Source organism: Nicotiana sylvestris, chromosome 8 (assembly GCF_000393655.2).
Source record: "Nicotiana sylvestris chromosome 8, ASM39365v2, whole genome shotgun sequence".
Taxonomy (NCBI): Eukaryota; Viridiplantae; Streptophyta; class Magnoliopsida; order Solanales; family Solanaceae; genus Nicotiana; species Nicotiana sylvestris.
The window spans coordinates 67,243,673-67,259,011 of NC_091064.1; the positions used below are offsets into that span (position 1 = coordinate 67,243,673).

The following is a 15,339-nucleotide window of genomic DNA, read 5'->3' on the forward strand; positions in this document are numbered from 1 at the left end:
CATAACCCGATGACTTTCCCGGCATAACCCGTGGATCTCCCCGGCATAACTAGAGGATCTTTTTTTCTTTTCCGGCATAACCCGATGACTTTCCTGGCATAACCCGTAGACCTCCCCGGCATAACCCGAGGACCTTTTTCTTTTCCGGCATAACCCGATAACTTTCTCGGCATAACTCGTGTACCTCTCCGGCATAACCCGAGGACCTTTTTCTTTTTCGGCATAACCCGTGGACCTCCCCGGCATAACCCGAGAACCTTTTTTTCTTTTTCGGCATAACCCGATAACTTTTTCGGCATAACCCGTGGACCTCCCCGGTATAACCCGACAACCTTTTTCTTTTCCAGCATAACCCGAGGACCTTTCCGGCATAACTCGGTCATTTTTCCGGCATAACCTGGTAGTCTTTCCAACTTAGGGCCCCCAATCCCTAGTTGATTTCATTATAGATATAGGGCTCCACTACCTAATCTCTTTTTTTCAAGGATACACAATCCTAATTTTATTGCTTTCAATAAAAAAAATTGTTTAGATTTTGTTACAATAACTCACGAAATTTTTCTAGTGAAAACTGGGGCAGAAAAATTTCGTTCATTTGTTTGCTTTGGTGCTTGAACAGGTTTTCACCGTGAGACACAAGGTTTGAGATGACCAAAAAAGGAAGTCTCAACCCAAATAAAAGAAAAGAAGAACAAGAAAAAAAGTTGAAATCTAAGTGTAGAAGCGGAGAAAAGATGCAGACTGCTCAAGATATGATTGAAGTCACAAGTTTTGCATGTCCCGCCTTGATCCGAAAAGCTGAAGAAGAATGAACCAACGATTGCAGCAAGCGAGCCTCAAGATTCAGATCAGAGTCTGCAGAAAGAACCATCTAGGACTCAAGATCAAGCTTTAGAAGGTTTATAGATAGGAATCTTGTAACTCGTAGTTGATAGGCTTAGCTAGTTTAGCTTTTTATTTTTCATTTTGGTGTAATAAGGAGCTCAACAAACAGAAACAACAGTGAAATCACAGCTATCCGGTAGTCCCAGCTACCAAAACTTTCAGAACTACACTGACCTGATTTCTTTACAGCCAATGATATGTAGGCAACCTCCGAAGCAAGGTTCGGTCAGATTTTTTCAAAACATGCTTCCCATGGAGTTTCAAACGGGCAAAAATTGCTCGTAATTACTCATTTTATCTTTGCCCGAAAATCCTTCGTGTTTCCGAGCAAAGAGGGGCAACTGTGAGCATGTGATTTTTGCCCTATACGAAATACTCCTATAAAATCAAAGAAAAATAGATTTTCCCAATTATTTACAATTTTATAGAATTTTTGTAGGAATTTGTGTTAATTGCTCGCATTTTCCGTGTATATTTACTTTTATTAAAATCATAAAAAATACAAAAAAATAATTCCATGTATTGCATTTAGATCTTTGTTTTTATATTTTTAGGATTAATTAGTTAATTAATTATTTTATTAAAAATGAAAATAATAAAATGGCTCATGTTTACAAAACCTTTTAATTTTTGGATTAGTGATTTTTTTCTTCTAATTTAGGATCAAATAATTATTATAAACTTCATAATTAGCTTAATTTTACAATTTATATTAATTTAAGAGTTTAATTAATTAAAGGAAGAAAAAGAAAACAAAAGAAAAAGGAAATTGAAAAAAAAGGTTGGTTTAAACTTGATTGGGCCAAAATTAATGCTGAACCCAAATCCCTACCCAAACCCACCGACCAGCCCAATCTCCTTACCCGACCCGCTTCACCCCTTTTAATTAAAACCCTAGACCTAGAAAGACATCAGGAGAATAGACCCTTCCCTTGGACAAAAAAACCGGAGAAACGGCGCAGACCAACCCCTATTCTTCTCCATTCATTCTCACTCTCGCTCTCACCTCTCTCACGCATGAAACAGTTGAGAACTGCATTTTGAATTTTACAAAACTGAATCTGAAAGAAAGAAGCAAAGTAAAACGAAAAAAAGAGAGAGATTGAAACCACAATTTTCTGCCATTGTTTGAATCAACTGCTGTATGTTTCTATTTTTCTAGGTTCTAAATATCACTGTGGTTGACGATTTGTTGCTGCTTTTGTTCGGATATGTTGCCTTCTGCTTTTGCTAAGCTCATTTCTCATCTAGCTTCTTATTTGGCATTTTGGAATTCATCTTTGCACAATCAGATTGGAATTGCTCTTTATCTGCTGTATAAACAAGTCAAGTTCGCATTTCTGTCTGGAATAACTATAACAATTCTGCTAATACCAGTTGATTGAGCTGTGGGAGTCTCATTTGCTGGTTGATTTTGCTATTCTAGTTTCCTGTATAGAGATTAAGGAGAAAAGATGTTGAAATTCCAAGTCCCCCTTCAGGCGCCTTAGAGTTATGCTTTTGCCCTGGTTTTTTCCCATTGCTTCAGTCCGACAACCTTATTGTCGCTGATGTTGACTCTATCCGTGTGGTCTATCTGAAAGGAGTTACTGATATTGTACCATAATGTCACTTATAAATATGGAAGATATTGAAGAAATATCTCGCTGGGTGGCATCCCAATCTGCTTTCACAAAGGGAAAGGGAGGTCTCAAATGTTGGCTGGTAAAATAAGCTCCTGGTGCATTTTTGTTTGTTTGTTTGGGAGATTCTGGAATACTAAAAAAGTGCAACTTTTGTCAGAAAAATGGGATTTAAATAAAAAAATTGAACAAGTTGGAAACTAATTTACATAGGAGGGTGATAAACCTTGCCTCCCTAAGATTCATATGAAAATAAAAAAGAGTACGGTGAGTTCCTATAAAAATTACGTTTCAATATTCTCTCTCAAATTCACCTTCTTTTCCCCTATATCCAAGTTTCCATCACTAGATTAGGGAATATTGGATTCTTTTCAAAGTTTATTCAATTTGTAGATTAAGATTTTGCGAAGGTATTTTTATTTTGTCTAATTTGTCTCAAGTTTAGCTCTATATTGTGGTAAGTTTTTTCTCCAAGTAATCTTTTGTTACTACAATTATTTGTGGCTAAAATTTTGCTAGATTCTTACATATGTGTCCATATTTTTATCTGATCTTCCCATGCATGTCTAGAAATTGATATTCCAGTGCGTGGTTTGGGTCAATTGTAACTGTTTCATGCAATATCTGATGCTGATGCTAAAAGCAACTAATTTCTAACAGGGTTGAGCTGTATCTTTTCTATGTTCTAAAGACAGATCAAGGACTAATGTTTAATTTTAAGTGTCGCTCTGTTGAGCATATATTTAGGAAATAATTTGAACATCGTAGCTTGTTTTAGGCATGATTAAATAAAGTATCACAACTGGCGTAGTTGTGATACCTAATTTCAAATTAAATTTAAATATGAGCATCCTTAGTTTGCTTTAGTGAAATACAAATCTTTCAAAGATAAATCGAGGCGTGCCATTCACAATTGAATCACCTAATTTATGGCCTTCACATTAATATTATAAATTAGTGTGGAAAATATTTTAAACATTCGTAGTTTGCTTTAGGCGCGTTTATAACAAAATCCTCATAGCTACGGGTACGGTTCCCGTGGCGTAGTTGTGATACCTAATCTCCAAATTCGGGGGTATATTTATGTGACCCGGCCACAACTTCTAATAACTTTAATAAATTAAACTTGTTGTAGATCGTGGGTACGGTTCCCGTTACATGATCCGCAATGTGTATCAAACAAATAAGTGTACGACAATCGTAACTTGTTCCAGAATAATTACAATAAATAATTAAAAGGGGTAAAGTTTAAAAATGCACAATAGGTTTAAAACATGTAGTAAATAAGATAATAGGCCAATATTAATAGTTTAAGCGACCGTGCTAGAACCACGGTACCCGAGAATGCCTAATACCTTCTCCCGAGTTAACAGAATTCCTTACTTAGAATTTCTGGTTCGCAAAATAAAAAGTCGAAATTTTCTTGATTTGGGATTTAAAATAAACCGGTGACTTGGAACACCAAAATAAACTATTCCAAGTGGCGACTCTTATAAATTAAATTAAATAATCCCATTTCGAATAATGTCACTTTAATTGGAAAAACTCCCATATATCCTCTGGTGTGTAAAAAGGGATTTTACAAGAAAGACAACTCCAAAAAAGGCAGTATTAATGATATACGGTCACACTCAACCGAGCGTAATGTACCAGGTACATTTGATATGAATTTGAGTAGCACCACGGCTAGGGGCATGGCCCTAAGGAGCAGGAACTTAGGCATCGTAGTGGGTGCACAATCATCCCAGCAAGATGCCACTCTTGCTGATGTGGTTACTGATGTGAATGCAACCAGGAACAATGCTAGGGACAAGGCCTTGAGGAGCAGGAAATCAGCTCCGCAGGGCATCGTATCACACCCCAAGAAAGAAAAGTCTAAGAAAAGAAAAATTGGTGATCCAGCCAACACTACCATTGTTGTGCCTGGGTAGTCGCATGTTGTGGGTACAGAACCATCCAAGCATGTAAGTCATACACAACCTGAGCATACATTGTCACTAGAACATTCACCAGAGCATTCACCAGATGTTTCTCTTGCTGATGAGGATGTGGGTATTAACACCCATGGCCTAGGATCCCCGTTTAATCCAGGTATCATCCCAGGTATATCTATTTCTGATTTGAATGTGAGCAGTGCCACGGCTAGGGGCATGGCCCTGAGGAGCAAGAACTCAGGAATCGTAGAGGATGCACAATCATCCCAGCAAGAGAAGCATCTTGTTGATGTGAATGCAACCAGGAATAAGGCCTTGAGGAGCAGGAAATCAGCTCTGCAGGGCTTCGTATCACACCCCAAGAAAGGCAAGCCTAAGAAAAGAAATATTGGTGAACTAGCCAACACTACCACTGTTGTGCTTGGGTAGTCGCATGTTGTGGGTACAGAACCATCCAGGCATATAATTCATACACAACTTGAGCGTATATTGTCACAAGATTATTCACCAGAGTAGCATTCACCAAATGTCTCTCTTGTTGACGAGGATGTGGGTATTAACAACCATGATTCAGGATCCCCGTTTGATCCAGGTATATTTAGTTATTCTGTTAGGTAAATTCAATTTGGGGAGTAGTTTCAAGTTGGATAAAAATATATATAAAATTAGCTATAATAGAAAAATGAAAATATATAATAAAAATTATCCATTCAAATTTGGGAGTAGTTTTGATGGGTACTTATTTGATTATCCGTCCACCTATTTCTTGTATGTAAGCTGTACTCCTAATATATGTTTGTATGCATATAAATACTCAATTTTAACAACGTTCTTTCCTTCCTTTGAATCACTCATCCTCTTATTCCTCTTTCAAAATTCACTCCTCTCTCTTTTTCTCCATATATTATGGGTTTTCCAGCTAATAGCAAAAAGCCATTCAAGTTCTTGATCTATGGCCGCACCGGCTGGATCTCGGCAAGCTTTGTGAAGCTCAAGGCATAGACTATGAATATGAGTCGGGTCGATTAGAAAACTGGAGCTCTTTGGAATCCAACATATCCACCATCAAACCAACCCATGTATTCAACGCATCTGAAGTCAGTGGCGGGCCTAACGTTGACTGGTGCAAATCCCATAAGGTGGAGACCACCAGAACTAATATGGTCAGTACCTTAACGCTTGCTGATGTTTGTAGAGAGAAGGGCTTGATCCTTATCAACTATGCTACTGAATGCATGTTTTAATACGATGCGGGTCATCCGTTCGAGTCGGATATCGGGTTCAAGGAAGAGGATACTCCTAATTTCACTGGATCTTTTTATTCCAAGACTAAAGCTATGGTGAGGTCACTGGTGTTACATTTGTTGTTTTATTCTTATTATGCTTTTTTAGATCTATTAGCTAATGTATGTTCATATATGAATATAATGGATTTAAGTTATATGCACCGATCTAACCTTTTAATAGCATGTTACTTACCGTTTATTGTTGGTTACTGATGAATGCTTATTAAGTACTATATATGTAATGACCTGATTGTGTAAATTTTTATATTGTAACAATTAATGATCTAATGTGGATCCATGAAAGTGATACCAACTTCTTGGAACTAAGCTAGTTACCGTGTTGGCGAGCAAATTATTTGTCATCGGAATGAAATGGACATGAGAGAGCAGAATGTATATAGTGTGGATTCATGTAGCTGACTCAACTTATTTGGAACTGAGACCAGTGATGGCTCAAGGGGAGGCTAGTAAATCTTTTGCTTAAGGCCCCTAAATATTTGGATTCCGGAACCTAAATGTTGTATTTTTGGACTCAAAATACACAAATAGGTTAAAAACACTTAGTGACCAAAATATGTAAAACGCAGTTTTGAACCACGTTTTACCTTAACGTCCGTTTGGGACGTTAAGGTAAAATGCGTTTTAATACTACGTTTTATTAATACACTTTTTGTAAACGCATTTTACCTATTTTGTGGGCCCACCAATAACTCTTTTGCACTTAATTGCCATAACAATAATTCAAATATATAAAACGCCCTTTTAAAACGCATTTTACTTCCAAAAATTTGATCCCCCCAGATTGGGCATTGTCTTATTTAAAGGCATTAAGGGTTTTACAAAAATTCATTCAGAAACAAGTTTCAACTCCTGATAAATTCTTCTTCTTGTTAAATTCTCAAGCTTTTTTTCATAATGTCTGAAGAGCGAAAAGTAAAGGTTTCATTATATTGGCGGGAGGGGGGGGGGAGTTATGGTGGCAAATAACTCAGTGAGCTATAGTTTATCTCATAGAGTCATGTTAAGTTGCCACTTACAATGGAGTACGATAGACTGATATCGTTGTTATGCAATAAAATGAGGTTGAGCAAACGTTCGTGAATCTTAAAATAACCGAAAGATATCCATATTCTGTGACTCCGCAAGGGGTTGCTTGTTACGCTGAGTTTAACCTCGAGGATGATGAAACTCTGAGAGATTTTTTGGGGACTCTGGATGAATATCGGGAACTTATTTTGATAAAAATATTGGAAATGTACGTGAAGGTTAAAGACGTTCACAATATGATGTTGGCAAAGCAGGGATAACCCTCAATCATCGGATGGTTATTCTAGAGAAATTTTAGCCCAATAGGTTCCAGCTGAAAGAATTTGTCCGGATCTAAACTTATCTCCACGGGCGAACGAGGAGTGAGGAAATAATTTCTCTCCTACTTTACATAATCCACAAAACGACTGGTAAACTTCAATTTTCCTTTGTGTTACGGTGTTTATTTTTATCGTATTAAATTTGTATTAACACTCATATATTCCATTGGGGGTACCGTCCAGATATTAATTTTACAAGTTATGAACCTACGGCCAGTTGAAATATACGTAGTTTTGGTATGTTGGATTACAGTGGTCCATCCGGGAGTCATCACCAACAGGATAATGTCCATCATGGATTGTCAACACATTACGACTTGTAAGTGAAGTGATATAGCTATATGTAAAGTATTTATCAATTTTAGTAGCTTATTATTTTGTTGTTTGTGTAATGAAAATGAGTAACTTGATGGTCCTGTCCTCACTCAATTGCCCTTAGACCCGACGTATTTACTCGGGATTTGGCAGATGCCCAGAGTGTGAAGACCCAAAAGGGTCATCTCGTATTTTAAAATCCAATCCGTGGTTCCGAGGCCTTCAAAACCTCATTTTTATTCTCCTTGATTTGCGTGTGCAGTCCGAGCATATATCTAGAAAGCCCATATGTGAATTTTTTTAAGAAATAATAAATTTTGGCTTAAAAGATGATTTTTGTTGAATTCGATCAGCGTTTTGAGTAAACGGACTCGGACACATATTCCGACGGTTCTAGAGAGTCCGTAGTAAAATATGGGACCTGGGCGTATGCCTGAAATTGAATTCTGAGGTCCCTAACACGAGAAATAAATTTTTAAAGAAAATTATTTAATTAAAAATATAAGGATTTTTGAAAAATTAAGAATATTCAATGTTGTTGGTATCGGCCCCGTATTTTGGTTCCAGAGCCCGGTACAGGTTTAATATGATATTTAAATTGTGTCTGTGAAAAAGGTAAGAAACGGAGTTTATATGACATGATTCGGACCCTCAGTTGTGAAAATAGAAACTTTAAGAATTCTTGAGATTTTCACTGATTTTAATGCTAAATCCGTTGTTTTAGGTGTTATTTTAGCGATTTGATCGCACGAGAAAGTTCGTGTGATATTTTTAGACTTGTGTGCATGTTTGGTTTGGAGCCCCGAGGGCTCGGGTGAGTTTCAAATAGGTTTTGGGATGTTTTGGACTTAGAGATTTCTGCTGTTTTGTTGTTGCAGGTGCACATATGTATCCTTCTTCGCATTCGCGAAGGAACTCTCGCAAACGCGAAGAGTAAAATTGTCTGAGGAAAAATTCCTTCTACACGAATACGAGGCACAGGTCATGAACTCGGAGCGTTGGGGGCATTACCTTTCGCGAATGCGACCGGGCTATTGCGAATGCGAAAGCCATTTTGGCAGGGACTTGGTAGAGGGGGTGAAATACTCTACGCGAATGCGGCCAATGGCTCACGAATACGAAGGTCGGGGGGGGAGAGTGAACCTTCGCGAACACATACGGTACCTCGCAAATGCGAAGGCTCTTCTAGCCAATGCTTCACGAATGCGACAGGCTTCTTGCGAATGCGAAGAAGACTTGTCCAACGATTTTAAATTAGAGCCTAGGTCGGGATTAGACAAAAATTTCATATTTTCTTCCACAGAAATCGACCTTGGGCGATTTTTGAAGAGGGATTTCAACACCAAATCATAGGTTTATGTTCTTAAACTCATATCTTTCATTTTCCTTCAACACCCATTAGATTTCTAGGCCTAAATCTTGTTCTTTCATGCTAGAATTAGGGATTTTTGAAAAAATTGGGGATTTTACTAAATTGGGAATTTAGACATCAATTTGGGGTCGGATTCCGAAATTAATTACATATCCGGGCTCGGAGGTACATGGGTAATCATGTTTTGGTATGAACTTCGAGTTTTGACCAAACGGGCTTGGGGTCGGGTTTTGACTTTTTGGGAAGAATGTTGGGAAATCTATAATATTTCATTGGAATTGGTTCTTTGGTTCAATTAATGTTAATAAGTAAATTATGAATAGATTCAGGCAGATTGGAAGTGGAAACTAAGGGAAAGCGGTATTTGAGGCTTGAGTTTGGCCGTGAAATCGAGGTAAATATTTGGTCTAACCTTAGCTTGAGGGAATAAATGTTGTTGTCTTATTTTCTATGTGTTAGCGGTGAGTACGACGTATAGGTGTGGTGAAAAGTATCTATACGTTGGTGTCGAGCATACAAGTGAGTCTTATATTGTGACTGTTGTGACACTTATTATGTGCTATTCATGCTTAAATTGATGATTATCCATGTGGAACAAAACCTATGATATTTTCTTGGTAATTGACCATTGTTGAGTATTGACTCAAGTTGAGACTTATTTTGTGAACTTAACTATTGAAACGAGATTGGTTATAGCTGATTCTCTTGCCGGGATGTTATTGTTTCTATTGTTGATTCCCTTGCCGGGATGTTATTGTTTCTACTGTTTGGGTGAGGAAAGAGTGATAAAGCACGAAGGGCGATGCCTTGAACATTCATATTTATGCATATGGCGAGGAAGAGTGATAAAGCACGAAGGGTGTTGTTGTGCACATTTACATTTATATTGATGCATACGGTGAGGAAGAGAGATAAAGCACGAAGGGTGATGTCGTGCACATTTCTATCATTCATATGGTGAGGAATAGTGATAAAGCACGAAGGGTGATGCCGTACATATTTTTATTATTGATTGCATGGTGAGGATTGAGAGTAAAAGTACGAAGGGTGATGCCGTACATTTTTCTGTTCGCTATGATTATTTGCTGTTATCGGTTCAAGTGCATTAATTGTTTAATTTCCATTACTACTGTGATTATTGATTCTGGTACCCCCATAGCATGATGCCCCTTCCCGTTAATTTTTGTTTAGCTTCTATTATTGTTATTCTGTTAGTATATTATTTAACTGCACATGTTTATGTTGGTTGTCGTGTCCTAGCCTCGTCACTACTTTGCCGAGGTTAGGCTCCACACTTACTAGTACATGGGGTCGGTTGTACTAATACTGTACTCTGCACTTTCTGTGCAGATCCCGGTACTGGACCATATGGACCGTAGTTCGAGGTTGATGCCTTCAGTCCATTGGAGACCTGAGGTAGTCCTGCAGGTGTCCGCAGGCGCTGGCGTCCCCTTTTATTCTATTTTATTTCTGTTTTACCTACTTTCAAGATATATGTATATTTCTTTGTTCGGACCATTGTTTGTTGCATTCGTAGACTGTCCATGAGTGGTGACACCAGTTGTGGGTGGAGTTTTATTACGATTTCGTTATTTGTATTAAGATAATTTGTTAAATTCTGTTCTTCCGCATTTATTCTGCTGATTTACTTTTGTTAACTTGTAAATTGTTAAAGGATAAAGGAAAAAGGTAAAACAATCGGTAACATTGGCTTGCCTAGAGGGTACAATGTTAGGCACCATCACGGTCCCGACGGTAGGAAATTCGGGTCGTGACAAGTTGGTATCAGAGCTCTAGGTTGCTTAGGTCTCACAATTCATGGACAAGCTTAGTAGAGTCTGAGGGATTGGTACGGAGACGTCTGTGTTTATCTTCCAGAGGCTACAGAGTTAGGAATAGTCTCACTTCTATTCATCTCTGTCGTGCAGTTTGAATTCTCAAGACTAATTAAAATTCTACTCTGTTCTTTCGCAGATTGTGAGAACACGTACTGCTTCGTCAGCTGATCAGCAGTCCGAGCCCCCAGTGGCTGCACCTACGAGGGGTAGAGGACAAGGCCGAGGCCGTGCTAGATGCTGATGAAGGGGTAGAGCTCAGCCTAGAGCAATAGCACTAGTGGCGTAGCCTCAGGTAGAGTTTGATGATGAGGTTCTGGCCCAAACCATTCCAGCGGGACAAGCTGAGGTTCCAGAGGGGTTCATCGCTACCTCGTACTCCAGGATCGTCTAATCCGTCTTGTGGGCCTTATGGAGAGTGTCACTTAGGCAGACATACTTACTGTAACACCAACCATATTTCAGGCTGGGGAGGAGCACAGACTCCAGCTACTCGCAGTCTGGAGCAAATGGATCCCCAGTTTCAAACTCAAGTGGCTCAGCCAGTTGTGGTAGTTCCACCGGGTGTTGTAGCTCAGGCTGATGATGGATCAGCTGTGTTTTCTGATGCTTTGTGGAGATTGGATAGGTTCATCATACTTTTTACTACTACCTATGGCAGTACATCTTCAGAGGATCCCCAGGACTATTTGGACAACTGTCATGAGGTTTTACGGAACATGGGGATAGTGGAGACCAATGGGGTCAACTTTGCTACTTTCCGTCTATCAGGTTCTGCCAAGAAATGGTAGAGAGATTATTGTTTTCTAGCTAGGTCACCAGCTCTCACTTGGGACCAGTTCTCGCTGCTATTTCTCGAGAAGTTCCTTCTTGTCACTCAGAGAGAGGAGTACTGCAGGCGGTTCGAGCGTCTTCAGTAGGGTTCTATGACTGTCACCCAGTACGAGACGATGTTTATTGATTTGGCTCATCATGCTCTTCTGATACTCCCCACTGCGAGAGAGAGGGTGAGGTGGTTTATTAGGGACTCGCTCAGCCTATTAGATTGCAGATGGCGAAGGAGATAAGGAGCGAGATTTCTTTTTAGCATGCTGCCAATGTGGCCAGGCGGGTTGAGATAGTTCTAGCTCAGGGAAGCGGTCAGGGGTCTGACAAGAGGCCTGTTCATTCTAGCAGATTCAGTGGTCCCTTATTTGGAGGAAGAGATTCTTTTGGTAGAGGCCATCCTCCCAAGCCATTTCATTCAGCACATGAGGCTTCTCACGGTGCTCCAGGTGGCCGCGGTTCTCATATGCAGTATTCTATTATTAGCTCCTATCAGTGCACCTCCGTTCTAGAGTTTTCAAGGTAGTTCTCAGACTGTCAGGGTCAGTTTCAGGGTCAGCAGTCTTAGCAGCCAAAGTCTTATTATACTTGTGGCGATACGAGGTACATTGCTAGATTTTGCCCCCGAGCCTTGAGCAGTTCTCCACATCAGGGTTCTCGTGCCATGGTTCTGGCATCGAGTGTTCCACTGCCCGCTCAACCAACAAGAGGTAGGGGTCGAGGTGTTAGAGGTAGAGGTCAGGCCGCTAGAGGTAGAGGCCAGCCAGTAAGAGGCCATCCCAAGGATGTAGTATAGAGTGGTAGGGCCTAGCCCCAATGTTATGCTTTCCAGCTAGGCCTGAGGGTGCGTCCTCTGATGCAGTTATCACAGGTACTATTCTGGTTTGTAGTAGAGATGCTTCAGTTCTATTTGATCTAGGGTCTATATACTCCTATGTGTCTTCTTATTTTGCTTCATATTTGGTTGTACCTCGTGATTCTTTGAGTGCTATTGTATATGTGTCTACACCGGTGGGTGATTCAATTATTATAGATCGTGTCTATTGTTCATGTGCGGTTGTTATTGGGGGTCTTGAGACTAGTGTAGATCTCCTACTTCTCGATATGGTTGATTTCGATGTTATTTTGGGGATGGATTTGTTATCACCTTATCATGACAAGATCATGACCTTAGCATTGCCGGGGTTGTCTTGATTGGAATGGAGAGAGACTCTTGGTCATTCTACCAGCAGGGTTATCTCTTATATGAAGGCTCGGCGTATGGTCGAGAAGGGTTGTTTGGCTTATTTGACTTATGTCCACGATTCTATTGCTGAGGTTACTTCTATGGATTCTGTGCCAATGTTCGGGAATTTCCCGAGGTATTTCCTTCAGACCTGCCGGGGATGCCACCCGACAGGGATATTGACTTTCACATTGATTTGGCTCTGGGCACTCAACCCATTTCTATTCCGCCATATCGTATAGCCCCACTAGAGTTGAAAGAATTGAAAGAAAAGTTGCAAGACTTGCTTGATAAGGGCTTTATTAGACCTAGTGTCTCGCCTTGAGGTGCGCCAGTCTTGTTTGTTAAGAAGCAGGATGGGTTGATAAGAATGTGCATAGACTATCGGCAGTTGAACAAGGTCACCATCAAGAACAAGTATCCATTGCCGGGGATTGATGATTTATTTGATCAGCTTCAGGGTACTAGGGTGTTTTCAAATATTGATTTGAGATCTGGCTACCATCAATTGAGGATTAGGGCATCTGATGTCCCTAAGACAGCTTTTCGCACTCGGTACGAGCATCATGAGTTCTTAGTAATGTCATTTGGGTTGACAAATGCCCCAGTATGGATTTGATGAACCAAATGTTCAAGCTTTATCTGGATTCCTTTGTGATTGTTTTCATTAATGATATCTTGATCTAATCCCGCAACCAAGAGGAGCATGAGAAGCACCTTCGAGTCGTTCTTCAAACTTTGAGAGATAGCAAGTTGTATGCCAAGTTTTCAAAATGTGAGTTTTGGTTGAGTTCAGTATCATTCCTGGGTCATTTCGTATTAGTAGAAGGTATTCAGGTGGATCCTAAGAAGAATGAGGCAGTCAAGGACTAGCCTAGACCCACATCAGCTACAGAGATCTGGAGTTTCTTGGGTTTGGCGGGTTATTACCATCGGTTTGTGGAGGGGTTTTCATCTATAGAAGCCTCGATAACTAGGTTGACCCAAAAGGGTGCCTCGTTAAGATGGTCGGACAAGTGTGAGGCGAGCTTCTAGAAGCTCAAGACAGCTTTGACTACGACGCCGGTGTTGGTGTTTCCCATAGGTTCAGGGCCATATACAATTTATTGTGACGCATCTCATATTGGATTTGGTGCGACGTTGATGCAGAATGACAAGGTTATTGCATATGCTTCGCGGAAGTTGAAGATCGACGAGAAGAATTATCTAGTTAATGATTTGGAGCTAGCAGCCATTGTTCTCACACTAAAGATTTCGAGGAACTATTTATATGGCGTGTCATGTGAGGTGTTCACGGATCACAAGAGTTTGCAATACTTGTTCAAGCAGAAGGAGCTAAATTTGAGGCAGAAGAGATGGTTGGAGCTATTGAAAGACTATGATATCTCTATCCTAGGAAGGCCAATGTAGTGGCCGATGCTGTGAGTAGGAAGTCAGCCAGTATGGGCAGCCTTGCGTATAATCCAGTCGGTGTGAGACCGTTTGCTTTGGATGTTTAGGTTTTGGCCAATCAGTTTGTAAGGTTGGATCTTCCTGAGCCCAGCCATGTTCTAGCTTGCATAGTCGATCGTTCTTCATTATTTGAGCGTATTAGAGATTAGCAGTATGATGATCCCTATTTGCTTGTCCTTAGAGACATAGTGCGGCTGGAGGTGCCAAGCAGGTTGCAGTTGGAGATGACGAAGTTTTAAGGATGCAGGGTCGAGTTTGTATGCCTAATGTTGATGGACTTCGTGAGTTGATTTTAGAGGAGGCCCATAGTTTCCGCTATTCTATTCATCCGGGCATCGGTAAGATGTATCAGGACTTGTGGCACCATTATTGGTGGAGGAGGATGAAGAAGGATATTGTTGCGTATGTAGCTCGGTGTTTGAATTGTCAGCAGGTAAAGTACGAGCATCACAGACCTGGTGGTTTGCTTCAAAAGATTGAGATTCCTGAGTGGAAGTGGGAGAGTATTATTATGGACTTTGTTGTTGGACTCCCACAAACTCAGAGAAAGTTCGATGCAGTGTGGGTTATTATGGATAGACTAACTAAGTCAGCGCATTTCATTCCTGTGGCGGTATCCTATTCCTCTGAGCGGTTGGCAGAGATTTATATCCGGGTGATTGTTTGTCTTTATGGTATGCCCATGTCTATCATTTTTGACCGAGGTACGCAATTTACCTCGCATTTCTGGAGGATAGTACAACGTGAGTTGGGTACGTAGGTCAAGTTGAGCACAACATTTCATCCTCAGATGGACGGACGGTCTGAGCGTACTATTCAGACTTTGGAGGATATGCTCTGAGCATATGTTATTGACTTTGGAGGTTCTTGGGATCAGTTCTTGCCATTAGAAGAGTTTGCCTACAACAACAGTTATCAGTCGAGCATCTAGATGGCTCCCTATGAGGCATTATATGGTAGGCGGTGTTGGTCGCCAGTTGGGTGGTTTGAACCGGGAGAGGCTCGATTATTGGGCACAAATTTAGATCAGGATGCCTTGGAAAAGGTTATGATCATTCAAGATAGGCTTCGTACCGCTCAGTCCAGGCATAAGAGTTTTGCCGACCGTAAGGTTCATGATGTGGCATTCATGGTCGGAGAGCGAGTGTTGCTTCGGGTGTTGCCCATGAAGGGCGTGATGAGATTTGGGAAGAAGGGCAAGCTGAAGAAGGGCAAGCTAAG

General features: G+C 40.4%; 1 pseudogene; it reads left to right on the forward strand.

Moving 5' to 3' along the window:
* The first annotated feature begins 5,347 nt into the window (after positions 1 to 5,347).
* Positions 5,348 to 15,339, forward strand: part of LOC138875157 (bifunctional dTDP-4-dehydrorhamnose 3,5-epimerase/dTDP-4-dehydrorhamnose reductase-like) — a 112,239-nt pseudogene continuing 102,247 nt past the window's right edge.